This window comes from Schistocerca gregaria, unplaced genomic scaffold (assembly GCF_023897955.1).
Source record: "Schistocerca gregaria isolate iqSchGreg1 unplaced genomic scaffold, iqSchGreg1.2 ptg000180l, whole genome shotgun sequence".
NCBI classification, from domain to species: Eukaryota; Metazoa; Arthropoda; class Insecta; order Orthoptera; family Acrididae; genus Schistocerca; species Schistocerca gregaria.
The window spans coordinates 12,233,217-12,251,338 of NW_026061730.1; the positions used below are offsets into that span (position 1 = coordinate 12,233,217).

Consider the following 18,122-nt stretch of genomic DNA (forward strand, 5'->3'; position numbering starts at 1 on the left):
TTGGGAGAGGGTGTGGAGAGTGTGAAGGTGGAGAGCAGGTGGGATACAGGAGTACAGGCGCGGCAGTGGGTTGGGGTGAGAGAGGATGGAAGAGACAAGCGGGTGGGGAGGATCAAGCTTGCGGGAGGTGTAGAGGATCCGTATCCGTTGGAGGAAGAGAAGGAGGTGTGGGAAGGGGATGAGGTCATAGAGGAGCCGCGTGGGGGAAGGGAGGCGGATGCGATAGGCGAGGCGGAGTGCATGCCGTTCAAGGATTTGAAAGGATTTGTAAAAGGTAGGCGGGGCAGAGATCCAGGCGGGATGGGCATAACAGAGGATAGGGCGGATGAGAGATTTATAGGTGTGGAGGACGGTGGAGGGGTCCAGACCCCATGTGCGGCCAGAAAGGAGCTTCAGGAGGTGGAGTCGGGAGCGTGCCTTGGCTTGGATTGTCCGGAGATGAGGGGTCCAGGAGAGGCGACGGTCAAGGGTGACGCCAAGGTACTTGAGGGTGGGTGTGAGGTTAATAGGACGGCCATAAATGGTAAGATAGAAATCAAGGAGACGGAAGGAAGGGGTGGTTTTGCCTACGATGATTGCCTGGGTCTTGGAAGGATTGACCTTGAGCAACCACTGGTTACACCAAGAGGTGAACCGGTCAAGATGGGATTGGAGAAGGTGTTGGGAGCGTTGCAGGGTGGGGGCAAGGGCAAGGAAGGCGGTGTCATCGGCGTACTGGAGAAGGTGAAGGGGGGGTGCAGGTGGAGGCATGTCCGCCGTATAAAGAAGGTAAAGAAGAGGGGAAAGGACGGAACCTTGGGGCACACCGGCAGAGGGGTAGAAGGTGTAGGAATCAGTGTTGTGGATAGTGACATAGGAAGGGCGGTGGGAAATGAAGGAGGCGATCAGACGGACGTAGTTAATAGGAAGAGCAAAGGTTTGGAGCTTGAAGAGGAGACCAGAATGCCACACACAGTCATAGGCGCGTTCAAGGTCAAGGGAGAGGAATATGGCGGAGCGACGGGAGTTGAGTTGTTCGGAGAGGAGGTGAGTGAGGTGAAGGAGAAGGTCATCGGCAGAGAAGGATGGTCGAAAGCCACATTGGGTGGAGGGAAGGAAGCGGTGCCGGTGGAGATGCTGGTGGATGCGGCGGGTTAGAATGGATTCCAGGACCTTGCTGAAGACCGAGGTAAGGCTTATAGGACGGTAGGAGGAGACAGCGGAAGGTGGTTTATCGGGTTTGAGGAACATCAGGATCCGGGAGGTTTTCCACAGGTCGGGGTAGAAGCCGGTGGACAAGACCACATTGTACAGCCTGGCCAGGGTGGAGAGGAAGGGGGCGGGAGCTTCACGGAGGTGACGGTAAGTAACACGGTCGTGACCAGGAGCAGTGTTGCGTTTGGTGCGGAGTATATCGATGATGTCTTGAGTAGTTATAGGGGTATTGAGTTCAGTGTGTCTAATGTTGTCCAAGTACTGGAAGCCAGGAGCTAGTGGAGGGATAGAGGTGTCAGTTCGATCGCGGACATCGGGGAAGAGGGAATAATCGAACTGGGGATCGTCAGGGATGGTAAAGACATCGGTGAGGTAGGAGGCAAAATGGTTGGTCTTACTAAGGTTGTCAGGAAAGGGATTGTCATTATGAAGGAGAGGATAGTAAGGGGGGGGTTTTGATCCAGTAAGGCGGCGGAAGGCTGACCAGTATTTGGACGAGTTAATAGGTAGGGTAGCATTAAGACGGGTGCATGTCTGTCGCCAGTCCCGGCGTTTCTTAGCCGCGAGCAAGTTCCGGATGTGTCTCTGGAGTTGCCGGTGGCGTTGTAGTATGTCCCGGTCACGCGTGTGGAGGAAGGCACGGTAGAGACGACGGGATTCTCGAAGGAGGAGGACGGCCTGTGGGGGTAAAGTGGGACGGTGCGGGTGGATGGCGACGGTAGGGATGTGGGCCTCCACGGCCTCAGACAAGGTCTGCTGGAGAAAGGATGCGGCATGGGTTATGTCATGTGGGCGGTGGTAGGTGAGGGGGTGGCTATCGACCCAGGTAGTAAGGGTATCCCGGTATGCATTCCAGTCGGCACGGGAGTAATCATGGACATACTTGGGGGGAGGGTCAAGGCGAGGATCGGGACGGGGGCGACGACCGTCTGATATGGTAAGAAGGACAGGGAGATGGTCACTGCCAATAGGGTCGAGGACGTCCACCGCTATGCGGCCAAGGAGATTGGGGGAGGCTAGGACGACATCGGGTGTGGTATTGGATTCAGGGCGGGTGTGTTGGGGAAGAGGAAGGACATCTCCTTGGATGGTGGCGAGGAACCGATGCCACCGCCGTAACTGGGTGGCGGAGCGACTATGGATATTGAGATCGGCGGCAATCACGTAGGAGGAGAAGGTACGGTCGATGTGGGAAAGGAAGTCAAAAGGAATAGGGGCAGAGGGGCGGACATAGATGGTGGCGCAGGTAACGGTGAGGCCGGGGAAGAATAGACTAAGGATCAGGTGTTCCGTGGGGTTGGGAAGGAGGGGTTGGAGCCGAACAGGGATCTGGCGATGGTGGCCAATGGCAACTCCGCCACGCGCTATCGGGAGGGGGTTGTCAGAGCGGTGAAGGAGGTAGGGCGAGGTATGGACAGTATGGTGGGGCTGGAGAAATGTTTCGTTTAGGAGGAAGGCATCCACGCGGTGGGTGGTGAGGGTATGCATAAGGAGATTCTTGTTGACAGGAAGGGAACGGATGTTGTTAAACAGGATACGTTGCTGTCGCGCCATAGTGGGAATTTAGACGAGGGTGTCGAGACGGGAGAAGGTAAAATGGGCCTGGTTATGGGAGTAGGTGGCGTAAGTGTTGAGCTGGAAGACGGAACGGGCGGCAAGGGATACCTGCTGGAGGGTGTGGGGGCGCTGAAAGGGGTGGATGTTCTGAAGGACAACGGTTACAAAGCGGATGATGTCCTCAGCTGTGGGGGGGGTACGGAGGGAATTGCCGGGAGGGGTGGGGGCATCCAAGGGGCGGACAGGGACAGTGAGTTCAGGAGCGGAGGGAGGGGGTCGGGCCTTGCACTTTTGGGAGTAGGTTGGGTGTTGGAGGTTACAGGTGTTACAGGAGGGGGGGGAACTGAAGGTTGGGGCACTGCCGGAGGAAGTGCGCTTCTTTGCAGTGCGGGCAGACGGGGGCCTCGCGGCACTCAGATGTAGGATGTGCATTATAGCGCAAGCACCTCTGGCAGCGGATGGACTGTGGAGGGGAGCGGGAGGGGTCGACCTTATAACGGCGGTTGAAAAGGAGGGCACCCTCCTTGAGGAGGAGGTCTATGGAGGGAGCATGCTCGGAGAACACCCGCATGAGGCGGGTGGGGCCGGCTGGATTGTGAATCCGGCGGACAGCTCGAACCTCTAGATAGGGATGGGCCTTCAGCTCCGCCAACACCTCCTCCTCCGTGATCATCGGGCTAAGCCGAGTGATCACGGCAGTGAGGGTCGGTGGGCGACTGGGCGGCTGGGGTTGTCGGGATGAGGAGGGGGAGGGGCAGGGGCAAGGGAGGCATGGGGACCAAACCGGGTGAGGGGAATGCGGGAGAGGATGTCGGAGTGGAGGGTGGGGCTGGGGGATGTGATGAGGACGGAGTCCCGACGGGGGGTGAGAAGGGAGATCGGGGCTCCGGGGAAGTGCTGGCGGAGGAGAAGGGTAAGATTGCGGGCCTCCAGGAGAGAGGGATCAGGGTGAAAAAGGAGGTACCTGTAGGAGGGGGAGGTAGAGGAGGGAGTAGATAGGGAAGGTGAGGTGGTATCCATGGCATCCTGGGGGGTTGGAGGGGGGAGAGTCTGCGACTTCTTGGGAGCAGAAGAGGCTGGGGTGCCGCTGGGACGTTTCACAGCGGGAGAGGGACGGGAAGAGGTGTGGGGGATGGGGACGACCGGGAGATGGCGGGAGACGGCAGGTCCCACCGGCGGTGCAGGCACTGGTGGTGGTGCTGGTGCTGGCGCTGGGGCTGGAGCTGGCGCCACAGAAGATGCAGTGGCAGTGGTTGGCACTGGCGATGGCGAGGGCGATGGTGATGGTGATGGTGATGGTGATGGTGATGACGATGATGATGGTGTGGCGTGGGTGGTGGCCCGACGGGCAACAACCCTGGCGGGGGTGGCATGAGTCACATGTGGGAGGGGAGGGAATGGGTCACGTGAGGCATGGGGGGTAGGAACAGGGGAGGGAGCAACAAAAGGAGCGGGGGTGGGAAGAGTGAGGAGGGGGGGAATATATGGGGGAGGCGGTGAATGAGCACACCACGTGATGGTGGTGGCAGCAAGTGAGGGGGACGTGTACACGATTGCAGTGGTAGTGGCGGTAGTTGTGGGGGTTGTCATGGTGAGAGGATAAGTGGGAGAGGGGAAAAGAGGAAAAATAACAGGGAACAGTCAAAGGACAAGGACAAGAGACTGACGAAGAGGAAGGGTAAGACGTAAGCAGAGACGACAGAAAGAAAGACGGGCAGGGAGCGGCGGCGGCGGCGGCGGCGGCGGCAGCGGCGGTCGGCAACAGCAGCAGCGGCAGGAACCGGATACGGTGGCGGCAACCGGCGGCGACGTCGGCGGGAGACCGGCGGCGGCGGCGGCGGCGGCGGCGGCAGGAACCGAATACGATGGCGGCAACCGGCGTCGGCGGGAGACCGGCGGCGGCGGCGGCGGCGGCGGCGGCGGCGGCGGCGGCGGCGGTGGGAACCGGCGGCGGCGGCAGCGGCGGCTGGGACCAACGGCGGCAAAGGCTCGGGACAACGGCAGCTGCAGCGATCACTGAAACTACTAGCACTTCGAAATTAACGACAATAATATCGAAGGGCGCAACCCTCTCGAGTTACGCCGAAGAACGGTGTATGCCGTAACGCTTTGGCAAATGCTTTATCTGCGCCATTCGCCTTAATCACATCTGAGAGTAATTCTTAATAATACTCCTGTCGCTAATTGTTCCTCATCACAGATACTGCTTTCTATACGGCCACGACGCGCAACTGATTTCCAAGATTCGTCTTCCTCCTGTGAGGATGGAACTCACGACCCCTGGTTTACTAGACCAATGCTCTACCACAGAGCGAAACAGGCGCCGCCTAGCGGCACTTTTGCGTACTTCGTCCGTACGGTCGTCTGAATCATCAGACTTCAGCTGACAACACTTCATATTTTCGACTAATATTTGCAGCTATGGCGACCCATTACTGCTTGGCTACACATCTGACACGTAGCCGTGTTCTCTCCAACCAAAACCACTTGCACTTCAGAACATGACTTTCACACATGTCTACAAAATCACCTTCACTTCAAATACAGTTTTCTTGCGACTGATGGAGACGTAGGCAAATTTTAAAGTTGCTATTTCCATTACAACACGTTAATCACAAAATCGGTAATTTACATCTGCAGCGGAAGAAAATTCCGTTCCGCCCAGCGTAGGGCTCGAAACCACGGCCCTGTGAATAAGAGTCTCATGCTCTACCGACTGAGCTAGCCGTGCTGCCTCGTTGCATATCTGCTTTGCAGCAGATCACACAGTATTCGTTTGGGTTGAGTGGTCCCATACAGAATCTCTCCATGCTTCCTAATCTTTTCCTAACGTCACACTCGTCACGTACTTCACTTTTATTTCATAATCTTTTCTGAGAGGTAAAGGAATTGCATGACAATCTGCAGAGCTAGCGGCGTCAAAATTAACACACACACTTGATGTGACTCAAAAGCCGAACGAGTTACTTTCCGACGTTGTTTAGATGTGCAAGTGCCAGTCAAAAATCGCGGTGAGGGCACTCTGCCGACCATTTCGCTAGTTAACACCGGCCTTGTTGTGTGTGTTTCAGGTTCAAGACCATCTCCAAGCACAAAATGGTCAACAGCAACATTCAGACGGTTTCGTACTGCTCAATTGCTACATTAAAACGGTATGTTTCTTTTTCAGAACTGGAAAAACACGACCGTAACAGAATTCGAACCTGCAATCTTCGGATCCGAAGTCCGACGCCTTATCCATTAGGCCACACGGTCACTGACGACCAAGTGTAACTTATATACGACTCATTTGCAAACGCTCACACCCCCTGAGGAATTGTGTTTTCGTTCCACACAGCCGCTGCCCCTTACTCTTTCCCACCCATTCATTACATTCAATCTCTTACGAGACCGACCAAACATATACAGGAAAACAAGACCACACACTTTGCCCATTCGGAATCTATGGCAGGGTGTCCCTCGCCGCATTTGCTACGATGGCCATTTGCTACTTCTGCAGAAGCGGCGGCGGCGACGACCGCGAGAGGCTCAGATATTTGTGAGAAATACATCTATAAAATGTAATTCAGACTGCCTCGTCCCACCTTATGTCGTCCCGCTTTGGCAAATGCTTTATCTAAGCTTGAGGACCGAGTAGAAGAACTTACAAAAGAAAATGAGAGACTAAGGAAACAACCCGGAAAGACCTGGGCGGCGGTGGTCGCACAAGCGCCACCAAAACCGCAGACTACAAAGGATACCATTGCAAAAGTTACTAAAAGATCTGACACAACGGTATTCCTAAGGACCCTGCCTGGTCAGGACACTAGCGTAAAAAGAATCCAGGAATTGCTTACGACAACTATCAATCCAGCAAAAGACAAAATTAAAATAAATAAGGTAAAACCCAGCAGAAACTCTGTTATTGTTGAAGTAGCTTCAGAAGAAGACAAAGAGAAACTGTTAAATAATGCAAAACTAAACTCGGTTGTCAAATGCGAGCCACCGAGGAAAAGATACCCATTGGTCATCTTGTATGATGTACCAACAGTCATGACGAATGAAGAACTGCAAAAATCTATAAAGGCTCAGAATTTTGATGATATGACAGAAGAAGAATTTAAAGCAAACTTCAATTTGAGATTCAAAACCGGGCCTCGGGACCGTGATGTGGTCCATCACGTTGCCGAGGTCTCCGCTCACATGTGGAAAAGAATTACAGCAATGGGCAGACTATATGTCGGCTTTCACGCCATTAATACACGCGACTTTCTGGTCGTACCGCGTTGCCACAATTGTGGAGATCTCGACCACGTTTTGAGGCACTGTACCAGGGGGTCGGCCTGCTCGAAATGTGGCGAGGATGGCCACGTCAGGAAGGACTGTAGGGCTGCGGCGGTTTGTATCCCCTGCAAGAGACGGGGTAAAAAGCCCTGTGGTACCACGGGACGTAGCTGCCCCACCTACAGACTTCTGGAACAAAGGCTTATTTCAAGAATAGACTATGGCTGATCAAACCAAAGCCAACAGGATGCCCAAAAGGAAATCCCCTAGCAAAAGGAGGAGGGATGCCATGAGGGCGAGTGCTTTCAAGCTTTTCTTGAGGTTGCACATGGGCACCACAACCAGAACCGTAGATAAAAGCACTCAAACCGACTCTACCACTACGGATAGAGGGACACAAACGAGGCCTCTGGCAGTCACGCTCCCCTCCTCCCCAAGCAGGGAAACAAGGCCGACTAAAGACCTACGGCAACGGCATCCTGTACCAGAGACGGTGGCAGTCTCAGCAGAATTAAATATAACAACAAAACAACCAGTTCAAGAAAATAAAATAACTAGTTCAAGTGAACCAGATGCAACAAAAGATCCTGTAGTGAGACTGCCACCTGTCGATCCAGTCAGAGTCTATCCAAACCTTGAACTCACCATGCAACTGGCGAGGCTGGAGCAACCGACTACCCTGACCACTGCCTTGAGACATGTGGTTCGGGTGGGACATGAATATGGACAGAGAGTCACCTTCTCGGTAATGGAGGCTGTGGACAGAATTCAACTCAAGTCAGTGAATCTCCCCACTGACTTCGGAGCCCTGCATGACCTACTAAAGAAAGTCTTTGACAGACGTGGAGAAAAATTCGACCTGAATGAAATTTATCGACAAGCAGTTCTGGCAAATGGACGTATCACATTTGACTGGAACAAAACATGGCCTCATGACAGAATTCACACATACACTCCATAGACAACTACATGACGGAAATCACCATTGGCCAACTCAACACCCATAACAGCAGACTTGTCATGCAGGAGTTGCGAAGGGAAGTGGAGGAGAGGAGACTGGATGTGGTCTGCCTGCAGGAGCCGTACTCCCTAAACGGGAAGATAGCTTTCACAGCTGCGACCTGGCAAGTCGTCTGCAGAGGTGAAGACACAAAAGCGGCAATTATTATTACTAACAAACTGATAAGGGCTACAGTTCTAACGCAGTTCACAACCAGCCACTGCAACGTCGTGGAGCTGCAATCTCCAGCAGGAGCTATTATTATGATCAACACATACTTCCAATATGGTGATGATATTGAAAGACACCTAGCTCATCTCACCACAGCTATCACGGCGTTGCGGGGGCGGAAAACATTTGTGACTGCCGATATGAATGCCAAATCCCCCTTATGGTACAGCGGCACCAGGGATCCCAATGGAGAGAAGGCAGAAGAAGCCATCGTGGCCTTGCAGCTTGTAGTGGCTAACAAGCCAGGCAACCCTCCGACCTATGCGGCGGGAGGGGGCCAAGGCACAAACATCGACGTGACCCTGGCTACGCCAAACGCAGCATACCTAATACAGCAATGGAAAGTAGTTGAGAATGCCACTACAAGTGACCACAATCTCATTACTCTCAACATAGGAGATGGCGAGAGCCGCTGGGCCATGGGGTGGGAAATACAATACAATTACAATAGAGCCGACTGGGAGAGACTTGCTGGGGAGTGCGACATTCCTCCGATATCAGAAGGTGACGACCACAGAGACCTTGACGTTGACAACAGAGCCGAAGAACTGGTCTCAGTAATAACTCGAGCAGTCAAAGCAGCCGTACCTACTAGGAGGAGGGCCATGGCGGCTTCTCCATCACCATGGTCTGCTGAACTAGAGGAGATGCGCCGGTCGGTCAGAAAGCTCAGGAGGCACTACCAGCGCAGTGTCGTCTGGCAAGAAAGACAAAGATGGCTGCAGCTTTACCGGGAAGCCAAAGATAACTTCCAAAAACAGCTACGGGAAGTTAGAACAAAGAGTTGGGAACACTTTGTTCTGAACCAACTAGCATTAGACCCATGGGGAGTTCCCTACAGGCTTGTCCGGGAAAAGATCCGTTCTCCGATGGAGCTTTCAACCGTCAGGCATGGGGACCGGATGACGGGGTCTTGGCAGGAAACTGCTGAGGTCCTTCTCCACTCCCTGTTGCCTGATGATACAGCGGATGAGACAGATGAACAACGGCAGCTGCGGGAGAATAACAACAATGCGTACGAAAATGATATGGCAGTCTACCCATTCTCAGAAGAAGAGGTAGCTGCCCATATAAATTCCCTGAAGAGAGGAAAAGCTCCTGGGCCAGACGGTATTGTGGCGGAAGTGGTGCAATTCCTGGCCCCCCAGATAGTCGCCCCTCTAACTCATTTATATAACGAATGCCTCAGGCAGAAAAAGTTCCCTCGAATATGGAAGAGGGCAAATGTGGTAATTATAAAGAAAGGGGCTGACAAAGACCCAGCAGAAACTAAATCTTATAGACCTATCTGCCTGCTTGATCTGCTTGGGAAGATTCTAGAGAGACTTCTGGCTGATAGACTGGCGGCACACCGAGTGCTGTGCGGAATGAGCAACAGGCAGTTTGGCTTCAGGCCTGGACGATCGGCATCTGATGCAATCGCCCTGGCGGCCGAGGTCTGCGGCTCTACCCCGTACAAGTACGTTGTTGGCATCATGGTGGATATAAGTGGCGCCTTCGACTACCTGTGGTGGCCTTCGCTCTTCTCCTGCTTAAGGGAGAAGGAGTGTCCAGGGCCGCTATATGGCTGTCTGAGGAGCTATTGCGAAGATCGGGAGGTCTGGCTATCATCTGCTAGCACAAAAGGAAAACTATCACCAAGGGATGTCCCCAGGGTTGCGTACTGGGTCCGCTGTTCTGGGACATCCACATGGAACCCTTACTAGATACATTACAACAAAGTGACGAAGTGCTGGAGGTGATAGCCTACGCAGATGATCTCCTCCTACTGGTCGGCGGCCGTAGCCGAGAGGACATAGAGCCTAAGATCGAGAGAACAATAAACACACTCCAACTGTGGTGCCGCAAGACAAAAATGACAATTTCACCGGCCAAGTCTACCTATCTTCTTCTAAAGGGACAATTAGCTCGTAACCCAACTGTTAGGATAGATGGATCACCAGTTCTCCGGCGACGTGAGACACGCTATCTTGGTATCATCATTGATGAAAGGTGGACTTTTAGTAGACACATCGAAACCGTAACTCAAAGAGCTTTACAGGTACTCAACAACCTCATCTCCATTGGGCACAAGCGGTTTCATCTTCCACCACATCTCATCAAACTCTATCATAACAGTATACTAACATCCATAGTGGGTTACGGATCTGGAGTCTGGGCACACAGGCTCACGAGGGTGGTGCCCGCCATGACAGTGAGGAGAGTGCAGAGAAATATGATCCTGAGATCAGTGGGGGCATACAGAACTACACCGGGAGGAGCCCTGTTAGTTATTATGGGACTTTGCCCCCTGGATATCAAAATTCTGGAGCAGGCCGCTTGGTACTGGACTAAAAAGGGGAATTTGGAAAAAACCGAGGAAATTCTGGGCAGCAGGACTGAAAATAAAGTAGAGATTAGGAAAAAAGGGGAGCTGCTATGGCAACTTTCGTGGGAAACCGAAGAAACAGGGCGTCGAACCTTTGAGCTCCTACCAGATGTTAGGGAAAGGATGGAAATGTCACATTTCGATCCATCCCGGGGACTCATCCACTTCCTCACTGGACATGGACCGTACTCGACATATCTATGTCGATTTGGTAAAAAGGCGACACCTGCGTGTGACTGTGGTGTTCCGGAGGGTACTCCTGACCATGTAGTCTACGAGTGCCCCCTTTTCAATGATGTGGCCTCAGTACTGCGGGACCAACTACCACACAACGACACATTTAGACTAATCAGACATCGCGACACTTTCGACATCATAAACAAACTGGCTAACGCGGTATCTCAGAAAGTCCTAAAGGACTACCTGAAAGACCTATAGTAGTGCAAGAAAGAGATAAACCAGGACACAGATAGAGTTTGATACCCTACTCCCAAACCGCCTGGGCGCGGAAAGGCCGACTTCCTCAGTCTGAATCCGCCGCGCCACAGGATTCTGGGGGGGTGGGGTGCAGCCTTACCAAACCAGACAACGCACCGGACTTGACATTAGGATAAGTTAGTTGTAGGACTTAGTTTTTAGATATTACTATTAGTAACCTGCAGCGATTACCATCTCGGCCTGCCCAGTGTCAGGGGCACGCTCATTGGGATTAGCTCAATGAGCAAGGCTCTATAGTAGGTTTATATAAATTAGCTGACACAACTGTAACGCTGAAGGATTAGTAACTAGTCTTAAGATTAAATGTTTGTAGTAGACTAACACTAATGTTGCCCATTGCTTACTGTTCACTTATATACTAACTAGTTACTACATAGGACTTAGAATTAGCTGCTAATTATCCTTGTATAACTAACTTGGCCCACTAATCAAATAAGGCAGTGGGCTAGATGTAAAATTAACATTCTTTTATGGAAATAAAGAAATTTAAAAAAAAAAAAAAAAAAAAAAAATGCTTTATATGCGCCATTCGGCTTAATCACATCTGAGAGTAATTCTTAATAATACGCCTGTCGCTAATTGTTCCTCATCACAGATACTGTTTGCTATACGGCCACGATGCGTAACTGATTTCCAAAATTCGTCTTCCTCCTGTGAGGATGGAACTCACGACCTCTGGTTTACTAGACCAATGCTCTACCACTGAACTAAACAGGCGCCGCCTAGCGGCACTTTTGCGTACTTCGTCCGTACGGTCGTCTGAATCATCAGACTTCAGCTGACAACACTTCATATTTTCGACTAATATTTGCAGCTATGGCGACCCATTACTGCTTGGCTACACATCTGACACGTAGCCGTGTTCTCTCCAACCAAAACCACTTGCACTTCAGAACATGACTTTCACACATGTCTACAAAATCACCTTCACTTCAAATACAGTTTTCTTGCGACTGATGGAGACGTAGGCAAATTTTAAAGTTGCTATTTCCATTACATCACGTTAATCAGAAAATCGGTAATTTGCATCTGCAGCGGAAAAAAATTCCGTTCCGCCCAGCGTAGGGCTCGAACCCACGACCCTGTGAATAAGACTCTCATGCTCTACCGACTGAGCTAGCCGTGCTGCCACGTTGGATACCTGCTGGTCAGCAGATCACACGATACTCGATTGGGTTGGGTGGTCCCATACAGAATCTCTCCATGCTTCCTAATGTTTTCCTAACGTCACACTCGTCACGTACTTCACTTTTATTTCATAATCATTTCTGAGAGGTAGAGGAATTGCATGACAATCTGCAGATCTAGCGGCGTCAAACTTAACACACACACTTGATGTGACTCAAAAGCCGAACGAGTTACTTTCCGACGTTGTTTTAGATGTGCAAGTGCCAGTCAAAACTCGCGGTGAGGGCACTCTGCCGACCATTTCGCTAGTTAACACCGGTCTTGTTGTGTGTGTTTCAGGTTCAAGACCATCTCCAAGCACAAAATGGTCAACAGCAACATTCAGACGGTTTCGTACTGCTCAATTGCTACATTAAAACGGTATGTTTCTTTTTCAGAACTGGAAAAACACGACCGTGACAGGATTCGAACCTGCAATCTTCGGATCCGAAGTCCGACGCCTTATCTATTAGGCCACACGGTCACTGACGACCAAGTATGACTTATATACGATTCATTTGGAAACGCTCACACCCCCTGAGGAATTGTGTTTTCGTTCCACACAGCCGCTGCCCCTTACTCTTTCCCACCCATTCGTTACATTCAACTTCTTACGAGACCGACCAAACATAGACAGGAAAACAAGACGACACACTTTGCGCATTCGGAATCGATGGCAGGGTGTCCCTCGCCGCATTTGCTACGATGGCCATTTGCTACTTCTGCAGAAGCGGCGGCGGCGACGACGACGACGACGACCGCGAGAGGCTCTGAGATTTGTGAGAAATACATCAATTCAGACTGCCTCGTCCCACCTTATGCCGTACCTTTTTTTTTTTTTTTCCTTTATTGTCATTTTATACCTACAAAGGTAGGCCGGCAGCTGCCTAATATGCCGCTCTTCGGCCACAAGAAACATACAAGAGATAAAAACAGGAAGACATAATCTCAAAACACAGACATGGAGGACAAAAATCAGAAGACAACCGAGAATAAAAAGAATTGAAGTCGTTCACCGACGCAGCACTGTTTCAGTTTAAAAAAAAAAAAAAAAACGGGCAGCACAGCACGGAACAGAGAACACTAGCACAGGTGAACGGTGGAGCAGAAAACGAAGAAACACTCGAGGCACAGACAGGACGAAAGACACGGACACTGCGGAGATGGGCTTCGGCGCTTGCAGGGGAACTGTCCACACCGAAAAGCTGGGGGCCTGCCAAGGGAAAAAACAGGGGGAGGGAAGGAGGGAGGGGGAGATAGGATGCCAGGGAGGAGGAGGGGAGAAAACGAAAAGAGGGGGGTGGAAGCCCAGGGAGAGGGGGAGGGGAGGTAAGGATGGAAGGAGGGAGAGAGGGAGGGAGAGAAGGGAGAGAGGGTGCCCACAGGAAAATGAGAGGAGAGGGGAAGGCAAGGCTCAAAGTTGGTAGGAGGGGTAGATAGAGGGGAGGAGGGCATCATCCGGGAGGGGGAATCGGCGGAAGCCACCTTGGGAGAGGGTGTGGAGAGTGTGAAGATGGAGAGCAGGTGGGATACAGGAGTACAGGCGCGGCAGTGGGTTGGGGTGGGAGAGGATGGAAGAGACAAGCGGGTGGGGAGGATCAAGCTTGCAGGAGGTGTAGAGGATCCGTATCCGTTGGAGGAAGAGGAGGAGGTGTGGGAAGGGGATGAGGTCATAGAGGAGCCGCGTGGGGGAAGGGAGGCGGATGCGATAGGCGAGGCGGAGTGCATGCCGTTCAAGGATTTGAAGGGATTTGTAAAAGGTAGGCGGGGCAGAGATCCAGGCGGGATGGGCATAACAGAGGATAGGGCGGATGAGAGATTTATAGGTGTGGAGGACGGTGGAGGGGTCCAGACCCCATGTGCGGCCAGAAAGGAGCTTCAGGAGGTTGAGTCGGGAGCGTGCCTTGGCTTGGATTGTCCGGAGATGAGGGGTCCAGGAGAGGCGACGGTCAAGGGTGACGCCAAGGTACTTGAGGGTGGGTGTGAGGTTAATAGGACGGCCATAAATGGTAAGATAGAAATCAAGGAGACGGAAGGAAGGGGTGGTTTTGCCTACGATGATTGCCTGGGTCTTGGAAGGATTGACCTTGAGCAACCACTGGTTACACCAAGAGGTGAACCGGTCCAGATGGGATTGGAGAAGGTGTTGGGAGCGTAGCAGGGTGGGGGCAAGGGCAAGGAAGGCGGTGTCATCGGCGTACTGGAGAAGGTGAAGGGGGGGTGCAGGTGGAGGCATGTCCACCGTATAAAGAAGGTAAAGAAGAGGGGAAAGGACGGAACCTTGGGGCACACCGGCAGAGGGGTAGAAGGTGTAGGAATCAGTGTTGTGGATAGTGACATAGGAAGGGCGGTGGGAAATGAAGGAGGCGATCAGACGGACGTAGTTAATAGGAAGAGCAAAGGTTTGGAGCTTGAAGAGGAGACCAGAATGCCACACACGGTCATAGGCGCGTTCAAGGTCAAGGGAGAGGAATATGGCGGAGCGACGGGAGTTGAGTTGTTCGGAGAGGAGGTGAGTGAGGTGAAGGAGAAGGTCATCGGCAGAGAAGGATGGTCGAAAGCCACATTGGGTGGAGGGAAGGAAGCGGTGCCGGTGGAGATGCTGGTGGATGCGGCGGGTTAGAATGGATTCCAGGACCTTGCTGAAGACCGAGGTAAGGCTTATAGGACGGTAGGAGGAGACAGCGGAAGGTGGTTTATCGGGTTTGAGGAACATCAGGATCCGGGAGGTTTTCCACAGGTCGGGGTAGAAGCCGGTGGACAAGACCACATTGTACAGCCTGGCCAGGGTGGAGAGGAAGGGGGCGGGAGCTTCACGGAGGTGACGGTAAGTAACACGGTCGTGACCAGGAGCAGTGTTGCGTTTGGTGCGGAGTATATCGATGATGTCTTGAGTAGTTATAGGGTTATTGAGTTCAGTGTGTGTAATGTTGTCCAAGTACTGGAAGCCAGGAGCTAGTGGAGGGATAGAGGTGTCAGTTCGATCGCGGACATCGGGGAAGAGGGAATAATCGAACTGGGGTTCGTCAGGGATGGTAAAGACATCGGTGAGGTAGGAGGCAAAATGGTTGGCCTTACTAAGGTTGTCAGGAAAGGGATTGTCATTATGAAGGAGAGGATAGTAAGGGGGGGGTTTTGATCCAGTAAGGCGGCGGAAGGCTGACCAGTATTTGGACGAGTTAATAGGTAGGGTAGCATTAAGACGGGTGCATGTCTGTCGCCAGTCCCGGCGTTTCTTAGCCGCGAGCAAGTTCCGGATGTGTCTCTGGAGTTGCCGGTGGCGTTGTAGTGTGTCCCGGTCACGCGTGTGGAGGAAGGCACGGTAGAGACGACGGGATTCTCGAAGGAGGAGGACGGCCTGTGGGGGTAAAGTGGGACGGTGCGGGTGGATGGCGACGGTAGGGATGTGGGCCTCCACGGCCTCAGACAAGGTCTGCTGGAGAAAGGATGCGGCATGGGTTATGTCATGTGGGCGGTGGTAGGTGAGGGGGTGGCTATCGACTCGGGTAGTAAGGGTATCCCGGTATGCATTCCAGTCGGCACGGGAGTAATCATGGACATACTTGGGGGGAGGGTCAAGGCGAGGATCGGGACGGGGGCGACGACCGTCTGATATGGTAAGAAGGACACGGAGATGGTCACTGCCAATAGGGTCGAGGACGTCCACCGCTATGCGGCCAAGGAGGTTGGGGGAGGCTAGGACGACATCGGGTGTGGTATTGGATTCAGGGCGGGTGTGTTGGGGAAGAGGAAGGACATCTCCTTGGATGGTGGCGAGGAACCGATGCCACCGCCGTAACTGGGTGGCGGAGCGACTATGGATATTGAGATCTGCGGCAATCACGTAGGAGGAGAAGGTACGGTCGATGTGGGAAAGGAAGTCAAAAGGAATAGGGGCAGAAGGGCGGACATAGATGGTGGCGCAGGTAACGGTGAGGCCGGGGAAGAATAGACTAAGGATCAGGTGTTCCGTGGGGTTGGGAAGGAGGGGTTGGAGCCGAACAGGGATCTGGCGATGGTGGCCAATGGCAACTCCGCCACGCGCTATCGGGAGGGGGTTGTCAGAGCGGTGAAGGAGGTAGGGCGAGGTATGGACAGTATGGTGGGGCTGGAGAAATGTTTCGTTTAGGAGGAAGGCATCCACGCGGTGGGTGGTGAGGGTATGCATAAGGAGATTCTTGTTGACAGGAAGGGAACGGATGTTGTTAAACAGGATACGTTGCTGTCGCGCCATAGTGGGAATTTAGACGAGGGTGTCGAGACGGGAGAAGGTAAAATGGGCCTGGTTAGGGAGTAGGTGGCGTAAGTGTTGAGCTGGAAGACGGAACGGGCGGCAAGGGATATCTGCTGGAGGGTGTGGGGGCGCTGAAAGGGGTGGATGTTCTGAAGGACAACGGTTACAAAGCGGTATGCCGTACCGCTTTGGCAAATGCTTTATCTGCGCAATTCGCCTTAATCACATCTGAGAGTAATTCTTGATAATACGCCTGTCGCTAATTGTTCGTCATCACAGATACTGTTTGCTATACCTCCATCACATCACGTTAATCAGAAATTCGGTAATTTACATCTGCAGCCGAAAAAAAAAATCCGTTCCGCCCAGCGTAGGGCTCGAACCCACGACCCTGTGAATAAGAGTCTCATGCTCTACCGACTGAGCCAGCCGTGCGGCCTCGTTGGATACCTGCTGGGCAGCAGATCACACAGTACTCGTTTGGGTTGGTTGGTCCCATACAGAATCTCTCCATGCTGCCTAATGTTTTCCTAACGTCACACTCATCACGTACTTCACTTTTATATCATATTCACTTCTGAGAGGTAAAGGAATTGCATGAAAATCTGCAGAGCTAGCGGCGTCAAAATTAACACACACACTTGATGTGACTCAAAAGCCGAACGAGTTACTTTCCGACGTTGTTTTAGATGTGCAAGTGCCAGTCAAACCTCGCGGTGAGGGCACTCTGCCGACCATTTCGCTAGTTAACACCGGTCATGTGTGTGTGTTTCAGGTTCAAGACCATCTCCAAGTACCAAATGGTCAACAGCAACATTCAGACGGTTTCGTACTGCTCAATTGCTACATTAAAACGGTATGTTTCTTTTTCAGAACTGGAAAAACACGACCGTGACAGGATTCGAACCTGCAATCTTTGGATCCGAAGTCCGACGCCTTATCCATTAGGCCACACGGTCACTGACGACCAAGTGTAACTTATATACGACCCATTTCGAAACGCTCACACCCCCTGAGGAATTGTGCTTTCGTTCCACACAGCCGCTGCCCCTTACTCTTTTCCACCCATTCGTTACATTCAACCTCTTAAGAGACCGACCAAACATACACAGGAAAAGAAGACCACACACTTTGCGCATTCGGAATCGATGGCAGGGTGTCCCTCGCCGCATTTGCTACGATGGCCATTTGCTACTTCTGCAGAAGCGGCGGCGGCGACGACGACGACGACGACGACGACGACGACGACGACGACGACGACGACGACGACGACCGCGAGAGGCTCTGAGATTTGTGAGAAATACATCTATAAAATGTAATTCAGACTGCCTCGTCCAACCTTATGCCGCACCGCTTTGGCAAATGCCTTATCTGCGCCATTTGAGTTAATCACGTCTGAGAGTAATTCTTAATAATACTCCTGTCGCTAATTGTTCCTCATCACAGATACTGTTTGCTATACAGCCACGATGCGCAACTGATTTCCAAAATTCGTCTTCCTCCTGTGAGGATGGAACTCACGACCCCTGGTTTACTAGACCAATGCTCTACCACTGAGCTAAACAGGCGCCGCCTAGCGGCACTGTTGCGTACTTCGTCCGTACGGTTGT

At 52.4% G+C, this 18,122-nt stretch overlaps 6 non-coding genes across 6 annotated transcripts; all 6 read right to left on the reverse strand.

Moving 5' to 3' along the window:
- Nucleotides 1-5,409: 5,409 nt before the first annotated feature.
- Nucleotides 5,410-5,482, reverse strand: Trnak-cuu (transfer RNA lysine (anticodon CUU)). Its single transcript has one exon. It is a non-coding gene; the product is annotated as a tRNA-Lys (tRNA).
- Nucleotides 5,483-5,933: 451 nt separating this feature from the next.
- Nucleotides 5,934-6,006, reverse strand: Trnar-ucg (transfer RNA arginine (anticodon UCG)). Its single transcript has one exon. It is a non-coding gene; the product is annotated as a tRNA-Arg (tRNA).
- Nucleotides 6,007-12,164: 6,158 nt separating this feature from the next.
- Trnak-cuu (transfer RNA lysine (anticodon CUU)) lies at nt 12,165-12,237 on the reverse strand. Its single transcript has one exon. It is a non-coding gene; the product is annotated as a tRNA-Lys (tRNA).
- A 452-nt stretch (nt 12,238-12,689) lies between these two features.
- Trnar-ucg (transfer RNA arginine (anticodon UCG)) lies at nt 12,690-12,762 on the reverse strand. Its single transcript has one exon. It is a non-coding gene; the product is annotated as a tRNA-Arg (tRNA).
- Nucleotides 12,763-16,874: 4,112 nt separating this feature from the next.
- Trnak-cuu (transfer RNA lysine (anticodon CUU)) lies at nt 16,875-16,947 on the reverse strand. The gene has a single exon. It is a non-coding gene; the product is annotated as a tRNA-Lys (tRNA).
- Nucleotides 16,948-17,398: 451 nt separating this feature from the next.
- Nucleotides 17,399-17,471, reverse strand: Trnar-ucg (transfer RNA arginine (anticodon UCG)). Its single transcript has one exon. It is a non-coding gene; the product is annotated as a tRNA-Arg (tRNA).
- Between the last annotated feature and the right edge of the window lie 651 nt (nt 17,472-18,122).